We start from the raw sequence: 19,685 nt of genomic DNA, 5'->3' as shown, positions 1-19,685 counted from the left end.
GATGTCCGTTCGTGGGATGTACCTCTGCGACTGTTGCATTTGCTCAGTCAATATGGGGAAAGTTAATACTGTTTGTGGATGACGCTGGAGTTGCCGCTCAATGACGTCCTATACGTTCAGATGGCAGGTGTCCGTTCATGGGATGTACCTCTGCGACTGTTGCATTTGCTCAGTCAATATGGGGAAAGTTAATACTGTTTGTGGATGACGCTGGAGTTGCCGCTCAATGACGTCCTATACGTTCAGATGGCAGGTGTCCGTTCATGGGATGTACCTCTGCGACTGTTGCATTTGCTCAGTCAATATGGGGAAAGTTAATACTGTTTGTGGATGACGCTGGAGTTGCCGCTCAATGACGTCCTATACGTTCAGATGGCAGGTGTCCGTTCATGGGATGTACCTCTGCGACTGTTGCATTTGCTCAGTCAATATGGGGAAAGTTAATACTGTTTGTGGATGACGCTGGAGTTGCCGCTCAATGACGTCCTATACGTTCAGATGGCAGAAGTCCGTTCGTGGGATGTACCTCTGCGCCTGTTGCATTTGCTCAGTCAATATGGGGAAAGTTAATACTGTTTGTGGATGACGCTGGAGTTGCCGCTCAATGACGTCCTATACGTTCAGATGGCAGATGTCCGTTCGTGGGATGTACCTCTGCGCCTGTTGCATTTGCTCAGTCAATATGGGGAAAGTTAATACTGTTTGTGGATGACGCTGGAGTTGCCGCTCAATGACGTCCTATACGTTCAGATGCCAGATGTCCGTTCGTGGGATGTACCTCTGCGCCTGTTGCATTTGCTCAGTCAATATGGGGAAAGTTAATACTGTTTGTGGATGACGCTGGAGTTGCCGCTCAATGACGTCCTATACGTTCAGATGGCAGATGTCCGTTCGTGGGATGTACCTCTGCGCCTGTTGCATTTGCTCAGTCAATATGGGGAAAGTTAATACTGTTTGTGGATGACGCTGGAGTTGCCGCTCAATGACGTCCTATACGTTCAGATGGCAGATGTCCGTTCGTGGGATGTACCTCTGCGCCTGTTGCATTTGCTCAGTCAATATGGGGAAAGTTAATACTGTTTGTGGATGACGCTGGAGTTGCCGCTCAATGACGTCCTATACGTTCAGATGGCAGATGTCCGTTCGTGGGATGTACCTCTGCGCCTGTTGCATTTGCTCAGTCAATATGGGGAAAGTTAATACTGTTTGTGGATGACGCTGGAGTTGCCGCTCAATGACGTCCTATACGTTCAGATGGCAGATGTCCGTTCGTGGGATGTACCTCTGCGCCTGTTGCATTTGCTCAGTCAATATGGGGAAAGTTAATACTGTTTGTGGATGACGCTGGAGTTGCCGCTCAATGACGTCCTATACGTTCAGATGGCAGATGTCCGTTCGTGGGATGTACCTCTGCGCCTGTTGCATTTGCTCAGTCAATATGGGGAAAGTTAATACTGTTTGTGGATGACGCTGGAGTTGCCGCTCAATGACGTCCTATACGTTCAGATGGCAGATGTCCGTTCGTGGGATGTACCTCTGCGCCTGTTGCATTTGCTCAGTCAATATGGGGAAAGTTAATACTGTTTGTGGATGACGCTGGAGTTGCCGCTCAATGACGTCCTATACGTTCAGATGGCAGATGTCCGTTCGTGGGATGTACCTCTGCGCCTGTTGCATTTGCTCAGTCAATATGGGGAAAGTTAATACTGTTTGTGGATGACGCTGGAGTTGCCGCTCAATGACGTCCTATACGTTCAGATGGCAGATGTCCGTTCGTGGGATGTACCTCTGCGCCTGTTGCATTTGCTCAGTCAATATGGGGAAAGTTAAAACTGTTTGTGGATGACGCTGGAGTTGCCGCTCAATGACGTCCTATACGTTCTCGATGGGAGATGGCGATCCAGCAGGCCAAGGCCACATATAGACATTCCGTGGAGCGTTTGGTTGCAACAGCGATATGTGGGCGAGCGTTAACCTGTCGGTAAACAGGCAGAATCACCATATAAACGTACAAATTTCCAGTCAGGATGCAAGGGATGACAACGAGAGTGCTTCCACTGTCATACAAAATCGTCCGCCACACCATCTAACTCCAGGTGTAGATATAGTGTGTCTGGGACGCAGACAGGTTGGATGCTGGCGCTCGCATGGCTTCCTTGTAACCAACATACGGGCTTCACTGGCACCTAGCAAGAACCAGCATTAATCAGAAAACAAAACAGACCTCCACCCCATCCTCAAATGAGCTCTCGCTTGAACACCACTGAAGTCGCAAACGGCAGTGGTTTTGGGTTAGTAGAATGTACGCTACCGGGCGTCTGGTTCGAGACTGTCGTTAAAGTTACCGATTTGTAAAAGTTGGTTGTGTCGCGCCACAGCCATATGCCGAACACGGTGGTTTTGCCTCTCAGAGGTGCTGCCACTCTCTTGACCACCGCTGCCAGCAGTCATGAACAACGGCTACGTTCCTGCCAATCTTTCTGCAGTATTGTGGAAGGCACTTCTAGCTCCTTATAGGCATATTACACGACCTCGTTCAAATTCAGTGAGCTGTTGGTAACGATGCTTTCGTCTTCTTGACGAACATCAACTCACCGTGTCCAACCTCATAGGCAAATAACGCTCACGACCGTTACTGTGCGTATTTAAACAAATCTGATTTGCGTTATTAGGCGCGAAATTTGAATAAATGTCATTTTTAAGATGTACAAACACGCCTAGCAATTTTCATTTATCTCCCACAACTCATTCTTGGTGTTGGTATTCTTTTCCGTCATTGTATATAACATATATTCATGGCAACACATGTGAGCTTCTCTATTTGGCAGTTATGGAGATTAGAGCCAGTGTCTAGTATTCGGGTATTGAGGGCCTTTTATCATGTCTAGAAATGATGGGTCGGTTTTTCTATGATCCTTGAAAGTTACAGCAATTATAATCGTAACACATCAATTTTGTACGGTGTCATTGGGCACATCACATTTAAATCTATCTGACTTTTCATTCTTAATAATTTAACTTTGCTTCGCTGCAGCACAACGTATGCAAATTTTTTCTCTCTTCTTTTCTTGTTCTACTGTACATTTGTAAAGATAAAGCTTTTTGTGTAGAAACTCGTACCTTTACAATATCAGTATCAGATGTCATTAGAAAATTTCTTCAACGTAAGAGAAGAAACCGGGTTTGATGTAAAACAAGGAACTTTTTACGAACGGGAGTCGTTGAAATTCACTACACCGTTGTGGTCAGCACCTACAATCGGACTTAACGTCTGCACTATTTCCTATGATGTTTTCTAGCACCTCTTGCGAACAAAATTTGAGACGTCTACATAGGAATGAATGTTACAAGCAGGAGAACGAAATAGGGGATGGGAATGCCTCCATTCTGCTCCTGAAGTTGACTGACAGAGCTTGGGTTCTAAAGGAACGCCGTGGAGCGGCTAGGAGCTGGGGAAATGAAGGAGCATGCTGGCATACGTCACTGCTGTGGAATGTCCAGTTGCCACGGAGGTGATGTTTTAAGATGTTGTGCATATGAAGGCACAAGGTGACTGGTAAATCTTTTCAGTAAGAGCAGACCCCAAAAATGTGGTTAGAGCTGTTACCTGGCTGTTTGAACGTGAGAGGCTTGCCGAGGTCTAATTGAAACCAACAAGTTTATTATTTTCTCGTGGAAATTCGAAGTTGGTGTATGTTTCTTTCTGACTTGTTGACGTCGAACAGCGATCTTGTTTGGTTTTGGTGGAGACTACTGGCGGGGGTTGGTTGAAACCGTGTGCTAACGGCGTAGTGGATATTTGTGGTTCACGTTTTCCAATCTAGTGATCCGATCTGGGAGTCATTTAGAAAGTGGTTAGTTTTCTACTGGACATTTGTGGTATAGGAATTGGCCAAAGCGACCTTTCGTTAGACTGACTTAGTACCGTAGCAGTGCACAGAAATGTCCGCTGCTCGTGGTCTAATGGCTAGTTAGCGTTGCTGCCTCTGGACCACGGGGTTCCGGGTTCGATTCCCGGCCAGGTTGGGGATTTTCTGTGCCCGCGAACTGGGTGTTTGTGTTGTCCTCATTATTTCATCATCATGATAATCAGCATCATCATCATCACTCGTGATAATGGCTCGATTGGATTGTGTAAAAAAATTGGACTGTGTAACAATTGAGACTTCGTACGGGCGCCGATGGCCGCGCAGTTGGAGCGCCCCACAAACCAAACATCATCACCATCAGTGCAGACAAATGATCCAGGAACTCCGGTAAAGCTTTCCTAGTAAATCTGCAGAGCAGTAAATCGCGTAATGTCTCTCGCATAGAGAGTGCGACTAGCTGCGGTCACAAGATAAACTGCGAACAACGACAAGGAACCTTCGATGGTGAGATCGAAAAGACTTTGCAATCAACTACACAAGCGTAAAATCTACAATTTCCATCAGATTTCATCAGGAAAGTGGCACAATTTCCGGTGAGGTGGCACCACGTGATACAGACCATTCGTAGCAGACCTAACAGAAGTTTACAGTTTCTTAGACCTGGAAAATCAAGAAAGAATATACTTTAATGGATCATATCTCATCTTCCTTTTGCTGATGATCCTGTACTATTCTGCATATAAAAATCAATAATGAACCCGAGACACTAGAGTAAGTTTGAAAGTACTCCTGTACTCTTAATGTGCAACTCGGATATCGAAAAGAAATTCGTACCAATTAGTTAAGCAACAGTAAAGCTGATTAATGAGTTTTTGTATTTAGGGTAGTTGAAGATAACCACTCGTAAATTCCGTGTATCCTTAAAAGTAATATTTTTACTTAAAATTATTTCGCTTTGTATTTTACAGTTAGTTCTTCCATGTATGCCTGGTTGTCGATGACTAGTACATGAAAGTAGGTCAATTAATACACAGCCGTCGAAAGAATAAGGAAACTTTGTCACTGACCGTCAACAGCGCACCACGGACGAGCAGTGTTGAGCATTTCATCTTCGTAGTAAATACTTAGTTATGTGCTGCTGTACTGTGTACTTACATCTACATGGCTGCTACCAGACTATTTTTCTACCATTCCACTGCCTAATAGCGAGTGGGAAAAATGAACACCTAAATCTTCCCGTACGAGTTCTAATTTCTGTTACTATATTACCATGATCACTTTTACCTATCTATGTTGGTGACAGTAATATATTTTCGCATAAAGAGGGTAAAGTTTGTGACTGAAATTTTATGAAAAGACCTCGATACAACGTAAAACTACTTGTTCAAATGATTTCCACCCCAACTCGCTATCGTATCTGTGACACGCTCTCCCCTATTTCGTGATAACATAAAACGAGCTTCCCTTTTTTGAACTTTTTCGATATCCTCCGTCAATCCTACCTGCTATGAAGGCCATACCGCACAGAATACTCTTGCAGAGGACGGAAAAGCGTAATTTAGTCAGTCTCTTCACTAGATCGCTGCTGCTTTGTTCTGCCAATAAAACGCAGTCTTTTGTTTCCCTGCTCCACAACATTATCTGTGAGATCGTTCTGGTTTAGGCTCTTCGTAATTCCTAGGTATTTAGTCGAAATTGTAGCCTTTAGATTTGTGTAATTTGTCGTGAAACCGAAATATGGCGGATTTCTTTTACTACTGATGTGGGTGGCCTCACGCTTTTCCTTATTTAGAGCTAATTGCCACTAGTCACACAACACAGATACCGTGTTTAAGTCATTTTGCATCTTGATTTTGATCCTATGGTGACTTTACTACATGGTCAATGGCAGATTCATCTGCAAACAATCTCGCAGGCTGCTTAGATTATTTGCTAAATCGTTTACGTAGATTAAGAACAGTCGAGGACCCATAAAACTTCCCGTTTTACTCGATGACTTCCCTTCGGTTACTACGTACTGTGGTCTTTCTAACAGGAAATCACAAACCCAGTCACACAATTGAGAGGATACTCCATACGCACGCTATTTGATTGGAAGTCTCTTTTGAGAAACGGTCTCGAAAGACCTCTTCGTTGAAAAGAGTTGGGGTAATGTACAAAACTGATGCATCGATTAATATCACAACAGCAATTCGCTGCTGGATTCCAAAATGAGGTCACGCATCCCCGCTGGGAGCAGACAGGTGGCTAGAATTTCAGTGTGACATATGTGGCACATACCGCCAAACAGACATTTCTGTTTTGTTGTTAACGTATACAGGATTCTAGACGATGAACAAATTACTTAAATAGCGTTCGTGATCATAAATGTCAGTGTTCTTATGTTTGAACATTTACTATCCAAACAACTGTAGAACTGTTAGTGACCTCAAGACGAACAATAGGAGGATGAACATTACTTCGAACCAAAGGAATCGCCGTTATGACGAAACAGTGAGTAGTACAAACTCTGCAACAGGCTTCGGAGAAGCGTCCATATCAAAAGTTTCTGCAGCGCTTCGTAATGTGTAAGTGATGAATTCTAACTACTACGAACGCAGCAAAATTTGTTTTTGATATGTGCATGTGAAGCAGCGGGTCTGCAGTGACTAATCCTTAAGGTAGTGTGTTTATTGGAGGAATAGATTTAAATATGAACGTTGATAGTTAATTAATCAGCTGACAGCAGCTAGTAATAATGAGCTTGTAAATTCTGTCATAGTGAATATTCTAGTCTAAATTCTAATGTGTAGATATAAAATGTTGTTATGAACAATTCCGTGGCTAAGGATGTGCAAGAGATTAATCATCGGAAACCTGAAGTTCTTGTACCATTGAGAGCAGTAAAGTAGGTAGCGAGACTATGAATGTCTCACGAGTGTAGAAATTACGCGGGAAAGTCAGGCAACGAGAGAAGGAAATGAGTCAAAATATATTTGGAAGTTGTTTCATATATGGTGCTGAAGGTGAAGTGTTACATTGTAGCTAAAATGAAAAGATGTGAAGATTCGAGAATGAGATTTTCACTCAGCAGTGGAGTGTGCGCTGATATGAAACTTCCTGGCAGATTAAAATTGTTTGGAGGCCTGTGACCCAAACTCAGGACCCACGTGTGTTTTTCGGTCGGGCACACAGTTGTATCTGTTTGGGAGTTTCAGATCTGAAGATGTTCAGTAACTGCCGAAACCGGTAACCGCTCTTATTAAGCTGCAACTGCATCTGGAATAAATAGTCAATTGTATCTTTCCAACAATTGTGCATCTCTCTACATATATTATGCCTGATACTACAAATAAACATATATTTATCCACACTTCAATGGAACAGCAGTCGCCTCGGGAAACATACGTAATTCTGTAAATAAGTGGATAACAAGCAGAGTTAAAGCTACACTGAGGTGCCTTGCAATCTTGCAGTATTTTTGCTACGTCACTGATGGAGACCTGAGGGAAGATGTCAACAGGCACTTTTCTAATATTGTTATTGGCACTTTTCTAAGATTGTTGTTCTCAACATTTCGTTCCTGTTTGTCAAGTTACTTACAGAATGCACAAGGCAGCCAAATGTTTGTAAGAACAGCATTTATTACAGTCAAAATTCGCGTAAAATACAGAGACACAGACATTTTTCACGACTTACTTCTTGCAATAAAACATTCTATTATTGTGAGTGTTATCACGCAATGCTTGTCGTTACTTTGCTTGAGATATAATTCTTAAAAATTATCTACTCAAAACATTCCCAGATTGATCGCAAGCTCTCAAATGGCTCTGAGTACTATGGGACTTAACATCTGAGGTCGTCATCAGTCCGCGATCGCAAGCTCTCCATTGACATTTGATCACATGTTTCAGATTGAGAGCTCTTCAACTTAAATCTTCACAAAAAAAAATTTGGTTGAGGCGTAATGTAACAGGCGATTTCGATTACACAATAAAATTGCTTTATATATTAAATATATTGCATACGTTTATTAGATCAGTTATCTTCAAGTGGTTCGAGGCTTCGCTTTTGGCTTTGTAACAAGTCTGATTTATGTATCCCGCTCGATCGGGATCTGAATAGCAGCCCAAGTAAATATTAATTAATGTGACCGTGTACCTAATGGGGCTGGCAATCGGATTTGACTGCTACGGAGTTGTTACATTCCATTTTGTCCTTCTCAGATGCTGTAATAATGAAATGTCTGGTGACAAGAACAACTCCAACACAGCTTCATTAATCAAGAACCTACACTCCTGGAAATGGAAAAAAGAACACACTAACACCGGTGTGTCAGACCCACCATACTTGCTCCGGACACTGCGAGAGGGCTGTACAAGCAATGATCACACGCACGGCACAGCGGACACACCAGGAACCGCGGTGTTGGCCGTCGAATGGCGCTAGCTGCGCAGCATTTGTGCACCGCCGCCGTCAGTGTCAGCCAGTTTGCCGTGGCATACGGAGCTCCATCGCAGTCTTTAACACTGGTAGCATGCCGCGACAGCGTGGACGTGAACCGTATGTGCAGTTGACGGACTTTGAGCGAGGGCGTATAGTGGGCATGCGGGAGGCCGGGTGGACGTACCGCCGAATTGCTCAACACGTGGGGCGTGAGGTCTCCACAGTACATCGATGTTGTCGCCAGTGGTCGGCGGAAGGTGCACGTGCCCGTCGACCTGGGACCGGACCGCAGCGACGCACGGATGCACGCCAAGACCGTAGGATCCTATGCAGTGCCGTAGGGGACCGCACCGCCACTTCCCAGCAAATTAGGGACACTGTTGCTCCTGGGGTATCGGCGAGGACCATTCGCAACCGTCTCCATGAAGCTGGTCTACGGTCCCGCACACCGTTAGGCCGTCTTCCGCTCACGCCCCAACATCGTGCAGCCCGCCTCCAGTGGTGTCGCGACAGGCGTGAATGGAGGGACGAATGGAGACGTGTCGTCTTCAGCGATGACAGTCGCTTCTGCCTTGGTGCAAATGATGGTCGTATGCGTGTTTGGCGCCGTGCAGGTGAGCGCCACAATCAGGACTGCATACGACCGAGGCACACAGGGCCAACACCCGGCATCATGGTGTGGGGAGCGATCTCCTACACTGGCCGTACACCACTGGTGATCGTCGAGGGGACACTGAATAGTGCACGGTACATCCAAACCGTCGTCGAACACATCGTTCTACCATTCCCAGACCGGCAAGGGAACTTGCTGTTCCAACAGGACAATGCACGTCCGCATGTATCCCGTGCCACCCAACGTGTTCTAGAAGGTGTAAGTCAACTACCCAGGCCAGCAAGATCTCCGGATCTGTCCCCCATTGAGCATGTTTGGGACTGGATGAAGCGTCGTCTCACGCGGTCTGCACGTCCAGCACGAACGCTGGTCCAACTGAGGCGCCAGGTGGAAATGGCCTGGCACGCCGTTCCACAGGACTACATCCAGCATCTCTACGATCGTCTCCATGGGAGAATAGCAGCCTGCATTGCTGCGAAAGGTGGATATACACTGTACTAGTGCCGACATTGTGCATGCTCTGTTGCCTGTGTCTATGTGCCTGTGGTTCTGTCAGTGTGATCATGTGATGTATCTGACCCCAGGAATGTGTCAATAAAGTTGCCCCTTCCTGGGACAATGAATTCACGGTGTTCTTATTTCAATTTCCAGGAGTGTATATTCGTCTCTAAAACACAAGAAAAAGGAGACAGCCACTGCCTTCGTCATACATATTTAATTATGGCTAATCTCAGCACAGGCTTCCTCGCTATTCATTATTGTCACACGCAAATTCAATCAGTGCAATCCAACACTGCAATCCAAATGATGCCGGCACGGTAGACGCGAAGCCACAAATATTGGCACAGAAATATCACAGATCACTCTCGTAATTATACTTTTTCACTTTCCCGTATTATTCTAACACAAAGGGGTTAAGCCGCGGCGATGACCACTCCCTTTGTCGGCAAACCCTTGGAATATAGCAACAGGCCTCCACACGGCTCGGCCCGCAACCTGGGAACTGAATTCAACTCACACTCGCTCTCGCAACACGACACACTATCGATTGTTTGCCCTGTCGACCTGTGCCGAGTGCAAACTTATAGTAAGGGCCCACGGACCCCTTACATCCCCGCCCTCGAAAACTTCTTTGGAGCCTCCGGCGTAAAAGAATCGGCAAGTGAATTAGACATTGCTACATCTGAACAAAACACATAGTGTAAATAATTAATGAAATTACAATTCACCATATAATCCCTCGACTCCGGTAGTGGGCTGCCTCCACAATAATATTCTACAAAAGGTTATTACACCTCATAAACATGGCATTGTCCAAATTACAGTTTTTTATATCAAACAGCAATTGTCCTCTATAGTCCAATATTGAATGAAACACACAACATACAATCAAAAATTATTACTTGAACACATTAAATATGAATTATTATACTACAAATTAGTTGTTACAGGTTTTATACCCATTCTCAGGTAATCGTTGATATGAAATATGCAATTCTAATTATAATACATCAGAAAACATAATGTAAATAAACATTTTCCTTTTTCAAATGTCCGTTTAACAACTAAATGTTCTAAACATGTCCTACCCAACTACACCAAGGAGCTTGAACACTCTCATATCAGACATATGCCCTAACCGAGTTCCCCTTCCTCATCTGGGTTATCCCTGTTCTCATGTGAGTAGTACCTTTTTATGTTTTCCACATGTTCCTTACCATGCACTCTCTATGTCCGTGCATATTCCAACTCCACAGTGTTAGGATGACCAGTTTTTATAATCCTGTATGGTCCCTTATAAACGTGGTTGAATTTATGTATTTCAGAGTTTATTTTCTTTGATTTTGCATGAACCTTTACTAGTGCCAAGTCTCCCACTCGGTTTCACTAGCTTGTCGTGTCTTTCCTGTATTTCCTAGCTTTCTCCTTCATACTTAATTCCACTAGCTCCAAATTCCTTTCCCAGGTCAATGAACTTCCTGGTGGGTAGACTAGCAACTCACGAAAAATACTGTCAGGTTCTTGATTGAGCAATACTTCACATGGTGCAAACCCTGTAGAATCATGTGGGAGGTGATTCCTGACCTGCTCAAATTCTTCCAGATATTCTTTCCATGAACCACGCTTCCTATGACAGTATGTTCGGCATAAACGGTTCAATTCCTTCATTGTTCGTCCTGCTGGGTTAGAAGCTGGCCTATACCTAGAAATGGCAATTTGCTCTATTCGGTGCTCATTTAGCATCTCTGTCCACTCCTTTGATCTGAATTGTGACCCATTATCACTCAAAATTCGCTTAGGAATACACACCTTTTGAAAACAGTCTTTCTCAAAATGGTTAATGATGGCTCTACTAGTGGCTTTCTTCAACGGGTAAAATTTTATGTACTTGGAAACCAGTTCTTCCACTACTAAGATTTGTGTGTAATTCCCTCGTGAGGCAGGAAGTGGCCCAAAGAGATCCACTGCAACTATGTCCTTAATTGCTGTTGGTACAATTGGATGCATATATCCTTTGTGCTGTAATGTAGTCGTTTTAGATTTTTGACAGGTGTCACATGTACTCAGTATATTACGTATACGCCTTCCCATGTTGTTGAATGCACAATCTAACTTCAACTTTTCCAGAAACTTCTTCGGTCCATAATGCGCATTACTATAGTGCGTGTACCAAATTAATTTTTCTACCACATGCTCAGGCACACAAAGTTTCCAGTTCTCCTCACTCTCCTTGTTTCTTTTATAAAGCATCCCATTATAAATATAATAAAATGTGCGAATTTTTTCCTCTCCTGCACACCTGTATTTGATTTTAATTGTCTTTAATTTCTCGTCCTCGTTCTGTTCCCTGCGCACATTCTTTAGGAACTTCCTTATGAATTCTTCATACTGTACTCCCTTCATCAGGTTAATTCTAACTCCTTCTCCTTCTGGCCTATCCACCAACATTCCTCTCGAGTCAGCTGGTAATCTTGACAAAGCATCAGGTATTATATGTGTTGCTCCTGGTTCATAAATTATCTCGAAGTCATAGTCCTGTAATGCCAGGGCCCATCGCGTTAGTCTGCTATGCCTCAACTTGCTTGTAGTCAGAAATGTAAGGGCCTTATGGTCAGTCACTACTTTCACATGTCTTCCGGCCAAATAATATCGGAAACGCTTAAACCCCTACACAATTGCCAATGCCTCCCTTTCAGTAATCGAATATTTCCTCTCCCAAGCATTTAAACTTCTGCTACCGAAAGCTATTGTTCTTACACTCTCACCATTTTCGCCCCTCTCCATTTGGTACAAATGTATTCCTAGTCCATAGTCAGAGCTGTCTGCTCCTAAATAAAAATCCTTGGAAAAATCTGGGTGGTACAATATGTCTGCACTATATAGTGCTTCCTTGATATTCTCAAACTCGGTTTGGCACTCTGCACTCCAATGCCACGGCATCCTCGCCTTGCTCAATTCTCTCATACTCGGGGCATTAAGTACAGATCCTTTGACAAATTTTCTATAAAACTCACAAACCCCAAAGAATGCTCGCAACTGTTTCTTACTATGGGGGGTCAGAAAATTTCTAATAGCCTCCATTTTACTAGGATCAGGATAGATACCCTCCTCGGATATTATATGGCCAGGAATTTTATTTTTGATTTGCCAAATTCCGACTTGTCCAGGTTTACAGTTACCCCTGCGGTTTCAAAAGCTGCTAAGATTGCATCCAATCTATTTAAATGTTCTTCCCAAGATTTGCTTGCTATCAAGAGGTCATCCATGTAGACGGTGACCTTTTTAAGTAACTCCTCGCCTAGTATCTTATCCATCGCTCTTATGAATTCAGACACTGACACATTAAGCCCAAATGGCAACACTCTAAATTGATAGCACCTTCCTCCATAAGTGAATGCTGTATACTGGCGGGACTCTGTGGCCAATGGAATTTGCCAGTAACCAGCAGTTAAGTCGATACTACTAAGCACCTTTGCTCCTCAGAATTTTTGAATCAGTTCTTCTATAGTCTCAGGTTTGTCCTGCTCCGGCTCGATGACCTTGTTCACTGTTCGTGCATCCAAAACTATCCTCACCTTTCCATCCTTCTTATCAACAACAAATAGGGAGTTGTTATATTGACTATTGACCCTTTCTATAACAGCAAGGTCCATCATCCTCTGTATCTCTTCATCTACTGCTCTTCGTTTCGCCTGGGAAATGGAATACTGTTTTATATTGAACGGTTTATGGTTCTTTATCTTTAGTTTACACTCCACCCCTTTCATGATACCTGGCCGTTGAGAAAATACCTTACAACGCCTGTATAATACTGTGGCTAATTTCCTCTTAGTCCCCTCATCTAGGTGTGTCATCTCCTCCAACTTTTTACTGATCTTATCCTCTTTATGTCTATCCTCTCATGCTAATCCCTCAAGGTATACCAACACTTCTTCTTCTAGTTCCCATTCCCCGTATCCCATGGTGGGTTCCTCTTCATAACACAAATTTATCCTTCTGAGTTCCTCCTCTTCTTCGATTGCACTCCCCTCAGCAAACTTTAACCTCTTCTCTTCTCCCTTTCTTCCTTTGACCTTGATAGTACCTTCATCAAAACTCACTACTGCATCAACTTCATTCAACCAATCTATCCCTAAAATAATTGATGTGTTCAATCTGGCCACCACCAAAAATGTTGCTTCGTATTCTTCTCCCTCTATCTCGAAGGTAATCAACACTTGTTCTTTAATAGATTTACTCCTTGCACCCAGCACGTTCACAATTCTCACTCCACTCACCGGGAAACTAGGCAAGCTAATATTTGCTTTTAGTACCTGTTCATATAACCTTTTGGATACTGCACATGCTTCACTTCCTGTATCGACTAATGCCTCGATATTCAGTCCACATAGCTTGATCCCTATCATGGGTAGCATGGGTTCTTTGGGAATCCCACTTCTTTCCTCCAGTAGATCTTCTCTCAGATCTCCACCATTGTCGTGTCTTAGTAGGTTTACTCTGGTCCTTGTAGCTCTCACTCCTGACTGGACCTCATCTGGAGTGTCATTCAGTTTACCTGTCTCTCCGCCTCTTCTATATGCACTGTGTCATTCCTTCGCCTATCCCATCCCCTCTCATGATCTCTTGGTTCTTTACTCCTTCTCCAATCATTTCTCCATTGCCATTCACCATCATGGTTCCTGTACCTATGGCCACCACCTCTTCCTATATAATTAGACGAATTACTAAAATGATTCCTTTGGTCATTACTTCCCCCTCGGTTTTGATCATTAGCTTGATTGTGTTCCTGTGATCGAACAGATTCCAACTGTTCCAGTATTTCCATCAAGGCCTCCCTATCTTTAATTAGGCTCCCGGATACAGTTTCTTGCATTCTCCGGCTCATTCTTCTTTTTATCGCTGATATCATTACGTCATCACTCAGGGGTTGTTCCAAGGTCTCGTTCAATTCCCACAAATGTTCGGCAAACTCTCTCAACGTTCCTCTCCATGTACTAAGTGACTTGCGGTGTAGTAGGTCCTCAATAGCTGCACACTGATGACTTTTGGACCAGTATTTCTTCAAGAATTCCTCTTCAAACTGATCATAACTAGTAGTCCCTTCCTTCTTCCTGAGTCCCCAAGTGAAGGCCTCACCTTCCATTCTATCTATTACAAATTGAATCTTGTCTGAGTCTTTAAGATGTGCTGGGAAAACTCCTTTTAACCATTTCATAAATATCATTGGGTGCAACCCTCCTTTCGCTCTAAATTTCTGCCCTGCATTATTTTGGACGTACCGATTATCACTGCTGATCAAGGTAATGACTCTACCTTCCCCAACGGTTAAAGTGGCATTGCTAATTCGTTTATCAATTTCTTCTGTTTTGCTCTGCAATTGCTGCACTCCCTGTTGTAATAGCCTGACCTTCATTGCAACCCTCTTGTTATCCTCTTCTCGTTGCACGGCTATAGCATTTCTCAGATTGACAGCCAGTTGGTTTTGCCTATCTCCTATCCCCTTAACTGCATCATTGCATTGTTTCTGCATCTGTGTCACCTCGGCGATCCTTTCTCCCAATTCGACTTTAGTTTCTTCAACATCATCTTTTATCTTTTTTGTCAACTTTTCTTCCATCTTCTCCATGTCTCCCTGGACTTGGTCTATGCTCTTCTGTAGCTTCCTCTCTCTCTTGTCGATGTCCATCTTCAGTCGTTCTTGTAACTCCTGCATTTCGTTCTTCAGATTACATTCCATCTTCATCTGCAATGTTTTGATCTCTTGTGCTATAGTTTCTTGTAAATATTCCTTTAATGATTTGCGGAATATTTCTTCCCTTTCTCTAGCTTCTTGTAAACTTTTCTCTAATGATGCGTTATTTTCTTGTAAACCCTTTAGTGATTCTCTTGTTTCTTGTAAACCCTTCTCTAATGTTTCTCGTAAATCTTCCTTTAGTGATTTTCGGAGTATTTCTCCCCTTTCTCTAGTTTCTTTTAGCAAGGCTGCCAACATCGACCGCATATCTGCATCCTCAGAAACTGGTTTATCTCTCGTCGTTTGTCCCAGTGTCTCAGGATAACTAGTTGAATGTGCTAATGGGCTATCTAATGACAATCCACAACCACTGATTCCTGAATCATCTCTGTCTTCCTCTCCTATCCCTTTCTTTTCAACTACTGCCTCACAAACCTGCTTATCTTCAGTAGACATGTTTGGTTTATTTTCAATACACAGGCAAGTAATATAAAATAACCTCTAGTAACCCAAAACACTCCTAATTATCATGAAACTAATCAAACAGTAACTGCAGTATCTTCAATTAATCCCAAATTGATACAATATGCATGAGTACTGAACATAACGACCCTCAAAACCTAATAATTTCAAATATCAATTTTCACATACACAGCTTATGTAAAATGTTCTAAATAAGATAAATCACACCACTCATAAAATCTATAAATGTAAAATCCCCAAAAACAATGAGCACATCTGTATAATTACCATTTAGGCAACACAATATGCATAAATAAGTATGCTATATTTCAGAGTATGTTTCGCAAACTTTTCGGAAATTACTGTAATTGGGCACTTTTCCTAATGTGAAACTCAGTTTACAAACGTTTATTTACCGCGAAGACTGCACACTACAATTTAATGTTATGTCAACCAGTCGTCTTCACTCACCAACTGACGTTACCACGAGTTGGGATGTTTTGACGTTTGAAGTGGGCGTGGCGCTGTACTGCTGCTGGAGCCACGTGAAGTCGCGCTGAAGATCTGTGGCGAGTCGTCGTAGTTCGCCGTCGGCTGCTCCGTGGCGCTGCAGGCGGGCGTAGTTTGTAGTTCGGCCGCTAGATGCCGGGTCGGCACTCGGTGTCTCGAAGTCGCGCTGAAGACCGTCGGTGTAGTGCGTCTGTGCTTGAACTACTCCTTGCACAGGTAGTTGGGATGTGTGAAATCACCTCACAGATCGAAGCTCTTTGGCGCAGCTGCTACACGGATCTGCGTGACGTCATTCAACAATTGCGTCGCCAGAATAAATTGTCGTCCGCATAACACTTTATGGGTCCACACGAAGGTGTCCGATTTTCACTATTCAAAAAGCAATTCCGGTCACAATGTTACCACTAAACACTTCTTTAAAAACTTTCGTGACGAATTTTTGGTTGGTTTTGCTATAGTAATGTTCACATGTGTCTTTCTTTGGTGTTCACTTTTCACAGTTTTTCGTGCGGATTTACGCATTTGCATATTATAACACAGTTTATTGACACTATTATTCTTATCTAATATGGCAAGAAAAAACAGTTTAGTCACAATCGTAAGATGCTATTACTTCGTATTGTTCAAAATGCATTGTTTCTTGTCGCGATTTCAAAGTTTATGCTCTATCTCGATCCAACATTGAAAAATATTTCCTCGCGTTAAGCAAGGTAAAATTATCTATTGTTCTTTACGATTCGTCCGAAAATTGCACTTGTCCTTTCACGGTAAGCCAAGGGTGTAACAAGTCCGATTTATGTATCCCGCTCGATCGGGATCTGAATAGCAGCCCAAGTAAATATTAATCAATGTGACCGTGTACCTAATGGGGCTGGCAATCGGATTTGACTGCTACAGAGTTGTTACATTCCATTTTGTCCTTCTCAAGTGCTGTAATAATGAAATGTCTGGTGAGAAGAAGAACGCCAACACAGCTTCATTAATCAAGAACCTATATTCGTCTCTAAAACACAAGAAAAAGGAGACAGCCACTGCCTTCGTCGTAAATATTTAATTACGGCTAATCTCAGCACAGGTTTCCTCGCTATTCATTATTGTCACACGCAAATTCAATCACTGCAATCCAACACATCCAACACTGCAATCCAAATGATGCCAGCGCGGTAGACGCGAAACCACAAATATCGGCACAGAAATATCACTGATCACTCTCGTAATCATACTTTTTCACTTTCCCGTATTATTCTAACACAAGGGGGTTAAACCGCGGCGATGGCCACCCCCTTTGTCGGCAAACCCTTGGAGTATAGCAACAGGCCTCCACACGGCTCGGCCCGCAACCTGGGAACTGAACTCAACTCACACTCGCTCTCGCAACACGACACACAATCGATTGTTTGCCCTGTCGACCTGTGGCGAGTGCAAACTTATAGTAAGGGCCCACGGACCCCTTACAGCTTCCTTTTTAAAAATAATGCCTAACACTGCTAAGATCGTATTCACAGTCAGAATTAACTTTGATTAGCCGTGATATGAAGGTTTTCGCCACGAATATCCGTCATGGGCGATTTCTAGCAAATCTCAAATGAAAGCAGATTTGAGACAGTTTTAAGAAACGGTCTGTTGCAGTTACTGAACCACCTCAATCGAAGCTGATATAGATGACTTCTGTCCCACACATGTTATTTCAGTTGATATAAATGGCTCCGAGCGCTATGTGACTTAACTTCTAAGGTCATCAGTCGCCTAGAACTTAGAACTAATTAAACCTAACTAACCTAAGGACATCACAGACATCCATGCCCGAGGTAGGATTCTAACCTGCGACCGTAGTGGCCGATCGGTTCCAGACTGTAGCGCCTAGAACCGCACGGCCACTCCGGCCAGCTCAGTTGATATAAGTCAAGAGGAACATAAGTATCAAAAATTCTGATTCACGTTGCCTAGAGAATATCTGATTCCAGATTCATCTTCCCTAAATGAAGAGATACCGTTTACCATGCAAAACTGTACTAGTCAATTTTTCATGAAAATAGCATGGAAACGTTTTTTTAAGGGTGTTTAGCATTATCACGATAACTAAAACATTGCAGAAGCACGTCCGACTTGACCTTCACTCGCCACGCATTGTAGGATAAACGCATGATTGTGACATCTCTGCAGTGGAAGGTGCGTTATTTGAGAAGAGGTGAAAATCGGAAACCGTCAGACAACACTTTATGCCTGCAGTCAGTCGTTCTGCAGTTTCTGTGATTTTTGCCCGTTGAAAGCGGGCAGCTTAATATGCCGCTGTGAGCAGTGGCGTTTTACGAGAAATCTGTTTCCAAATGTCCACTGCAAACAGTTCACTTAGAAATGACCGCTCGTAAAATGGTTGATACGGTGGGCTTGCATTGAGTGACAGCGATATTTGCTGTCGTATTTGAAACCAATAGTCGTTGACGACGCTTGATACTAGTCTCCCGTCCCTTTCGGTTATGATCTTTTTACGACCACTGTTCTCTCGTCGTGTTGAATGACTGTAAGTGGTAAACGAGACCTTATAGACCCGTTGTACAATTCCCGTTAATACATCGACATATCGGTAAACATTACTCACGGTGTGATCATGAGCACGTCCAAAGACGATAGCTTATTTCTGCCGTTCTCTACGTCGACCCATCTAACTGCGATAATTCCATACAACCAACTGAATCATTCACACGTCAACAGCGTCATAATGCTCATAAGCCACGGAGTTTCACGTGACTGCCTTGTGGCAGTTGTAGGTCATCTTGCAATTGTTTTTTATACAAAAAATGTAATTTTGGTAATATTTTGGATGTTACGCAGAAAAGCAAAGCTTCAATAGGATGTGAGTAATGGCGGGCAACATCTCTGCCAAAGAGACTGCACTGCGAGTCACTGTTCGTAGAACCTTTGCTTATCAGTGGAGTCCAGTGGAGGAGAGAGAAAGAATAGCCGACTAGTATCTTGTGATGGCGTACGGTGTGTTTAGGCTGCGCTGTCTACCAGCAATAATTTTCTTATATTAGTATTCTTTTATGGAGAGATATTTTGTAACTCAGTCAGAAAAGTTCAAAAGATATTGTATTAACGCATTTGCCGAGATATTCAAGCGCAGTGATTAATTTGGTCAGGGATTAAGACTCGAGATTTTTATGTTAACGTAACAATTTGTGATTTACTGAATTTCTTCAAAGATGGATAGCATATGTGTTTGTAAGAAAGTGAAGAGAATTTGTTCAGGTGTTTTCCGCTATATATGTAAAGTGAATATTTATAATTTCAAGTGCCGGCCGCGGTGGTCTAGCGGTTCTAGGCGCGCAGTCCGGAACCGCGCGACTCCTACGGTCGCAGGTTCGAATCATGCCTCGGGCATGGATGTGTGTGATGTCCTTAGGTTAGTTAGGTTTAAGTAGTTCTAAGTTCTAGGGGGCTGATGACCACAGTAGTTAAGTCCCATAGTGCTCAGAGTCATTTTTTTATAATTTCAAGTGTTAAAATATTTTGTCTTAGTGATGTAGTCCACAGTGGCAGAGCACTGCAACTCCCATGGACATACCATGAA

General features: G+C 43.2%; 1 protein-coding gene across 1 annotated transcript in view; it reads right to left on the bottom strand.

Moving 5' to 3' along the window:
* LOC124615638 overlaps window positions 1-19,685 on the bottom strand; it is a 134,086-nt gene that overhangs the window by 88,475 nt on the left and 25,926 nt on the right. The window lies entirely within an intron of this gene.

Source organism: Schistocerca americana, chromosome 5 (genome assembly GCF_021461395.2).
Source record: "Schistocerca americana isolate TAMUIC-IGC-003095 chromosome 5, iqSchAmer2.1, whole genome shotgun sequence".
In the NCBI taxonomy this organism is placed as follows: domain Eukaryota; kingdom Metazoa; phylum Arthropoda; class Insecta; order Orthoptera; family Acrididae; genus Schistocerca; species Schistocerca americana.
This window is presented reverse-complemented; position numbering and strand designations above follow the sequence as displayed.